The sequence below is a fragment of the Ambystoma mexicanum genome, chromosome 6q (assembly GCF_040938575.1).
Source record: "Ambystoma mexicanum isolate Mex_15411 chromosome 6q, UKY_AmexF1_1, whole genome shotgun sequence".
Taxonomy (NCBI): domain Eukaryota; kingdom Metazoa; phylum Chordata; class Amphibia; order Caudata; family Ambystomatidae; genus Ambystoma; species Ambystoma mexicanum.
The window spans coordinates 1,537,703,213-1,537,706,322 of NC_090937.1; positions in this window are offsets into that span (position 1 = coordinate 1,537,703,213).

Here is a 3,110-nt window from a genome sequence, read left to right on the forward strand (position 1 = left end):
ACACAGGGCAAAAAGCAACAATGTTATCATGCCTAGATAGAAGCAAACATAGAAGGAGTGTATTTAAAATGCCTAGTATCATATATATATATATATATATGTATATATATATATAAATATATACGGTAAAACGAGGAGAGGGGTGCACTCCAGTTCCCTGCACAACCTTCTCAGCCATTAGTGTTCTCCTCCGACCGGTTTCTGTGCTCTTACACGTCATCAGGGAGGCTGTCTTAACTTGCAGCTCACAGCAAGTACAGGTGATGATAATCAATGATGATTTCTGCTGCAAGGGCTTCTGGTATATGTAGTGATCAGGTTTAACAAGGAAAAAGCTCACGCTATATATATATATACTGATTCTGAATGAGTGAGAACCAGTAGTGAGATTCATGTAGGCACATAACATTTGTTTGACTACTAATAGGTTTTTATATTTATAACTTTGTGGTGTAAAGCTGGAGACCACCTTGGTTTCAATGCATTTCGTATTTTGATAAACACACTGTTTATTGCACAGAATTGTGGGGTGGGGCTCTATTTTTGTGCTGCCCTAGCTCAACCTATAAATAAATAAATGGAATGAACATCGGGAAATGTATACGTGCAATGTGCTGATACTGTATGTTATGTTTAACCTTAGTGCTCATTTAAACCATTCGCAATTCTACATGTAATCAATAAAAGTGTATACATTTCATTTATACCAGTATGGTCTATTCTTTGGTGGTAACAGTGGGGATTAACTGTACGTCACTACCACGCTTCCTCACTCCTTTCAGTTAAGACTGCCTGCTTTGCCACAGTTACCACTATGGAGCGGTCTGGTCTTTCCTTTTGGTTGGCACCGACGCCTTAGGTAAGATGCATTCACATCCCTGAGGGTGTGGAACATTATCCCTAACACATGCTCTGCCTGCATTATCTGCAGCATGTATGAAAGCCACTCCTGACCTTGATAGGGATTCCAAAGAAGTACAAAAATGTAATTTGACTCTGGGTGCTCACCTTGGTCCATGAGGATGTACACACTGTGCAGAGCTCTTGCTGAAAGCAACGAACAGCTCTGATTTGCAGTGGACACATCATGAGCATTTACTTGGCCAGTCTGCTTATTTACAGCCGAGTCCATGTGAGATTGATATGCACTATGGTAGGTTAGGTTATTGGGTTTCTAACGTTTGCATGCCAGTCTGGAGCAAGCTCTCTCTAGCCATATACCTGTGAGTGATGTCACGTGCCCCGGAAATCCCGGACACATGTCAGGGGGCAGGATTAAGTAATAAAGGAATCACCGGAACTGACGCCTACACACCAGTCCGGGTTTATGCAGCATACCAAGCGGTCCGGTGTTTTATTGCCGTGCTGCACTGCATTGCTTGGCCCAAGCGGGCCTCATCACTTGCCGGGCCTCCGCCGTGACGGAGGGCCCACACCATCACACTGGTGACAAGACGGTGCCGTCCCCACGCGCACACTCACACCTGACCTGTAGTCTGCTGGGCACTGAAGATCAGTAACACCGGCTAGCCCAAACATTCTGGGCACTGGCCAGCACTGGCACTCAGCCCCTCACCTTGCAGCAGCTCTGTTTACAAACGCGGATGAGAGAGCCTCACTCTCACACCCTCAACATTTCAAATGGGTGTTCCGCACAGTGATCAAAATCGCGTAGGAAGAACGAGCCTCACTCTCACACCCCCAAAATTCTAAATGTGTGATCCTCACCGCGGATTAACATGCAAATGAACGTACACTTAAGAGGAGCCTCGTTCTCGCACCCCCAAAGTTCCAGGACCATTAATGAAAGAAGATACCCACCGCGTACAGCGTTTTCAGTGCCCAGGAAGCAGGCTGCTGCCCAGACTCTCCCCAAGCCTTCAAACACATCACTTCCAATGCCCTATGGACTGAAACCATCCAAAAGAAATGAAATCCAGACAATTATTAACCACAAATACTCTGGTGAGTGACTAAGAAGCCACTGCATGGGAACATAAGTTAATAAAACGTGGACTAGGGGGTCCCGCTTCAACGCATGAACAAGGGCAACTTCACAACAGGGTGCACCACCAAGGGCACATGCTCACACCTGCGCCCGCAAGGCCCAACATGTCCCTCCACGGCCCACGGCCCAACCCACAACACCAGTCATGTCTAGCACAAACCCGAGCCCCTCTAGAGCGAGTGCAAGCCCATCGGCAGGCAGGAGCACCAACACAGAACACCCAGACCCAGCGCTCACCACCCTCATGCCGCCTTTTGATCCGTTCTCCACAGGAGCAGCAATCCGCTGGGGCATCTGGATACAACAATTTGAGATGCACCTTGATGCCAGGGAGAGCACACCAAACAACCCAATGCAGTATGAATCTGCATCGATATGCTGCTCCCAAACTCTGCCATCGGAAGAGAACGCCACATCACGCCGATCATAGACAAACTCATCGTCGACCTGACAGGTGCGATGATATTCAGCAAGCTAGACCTCAGGTCGGGATACCACCAATTCAAACTGGCCAAGGAGTCGAGATACATCACCACCTTCTCCTCCCACCTAGGGCTAAGGAGATACAAGTTTCTGAACTTCGGGATCTCGTCGGCAGCTGAAGTGTTTCAGCACAAAGTCAGGAAAGTCCTTAATGGCCTGGAAGGAACAACCAATATCAGTGACGACATCATTGTGTTTGCGAAAAACGACAAAGAACACCATAAACGTCTCGCTGCAGTTCTGCACAGACTGGAAGAGGCAGGGCTAACTCTGAACACAGAGAAATGCGAGTTCAGGAAGGAAGAACTCTACATTTCCTGAACTCTGCCAGGAGGATATATCTTCGGGATCTCGTCGGCAGCTGAAGTGTTTCAGCACAAAGTCAGGAAAGTCCTTAATGGCCTGGAAGGAACAACCAATATCAGTGACGACATCATTGTGTTTGCGAAAAACGACAAAGAACACCATAAACGTCTCGCTGCAGTTCTGCACAGACTGGAAGAGGCAGGGCTAACTCTGAACACAGAGAAATGCGAGTTCAGGAAGGAAGAACTCTACATTTCCTGAACTCTGCCAGGAGGATATATCTTCAACGCAAAGGGGGTCTCGCCGGACCAAA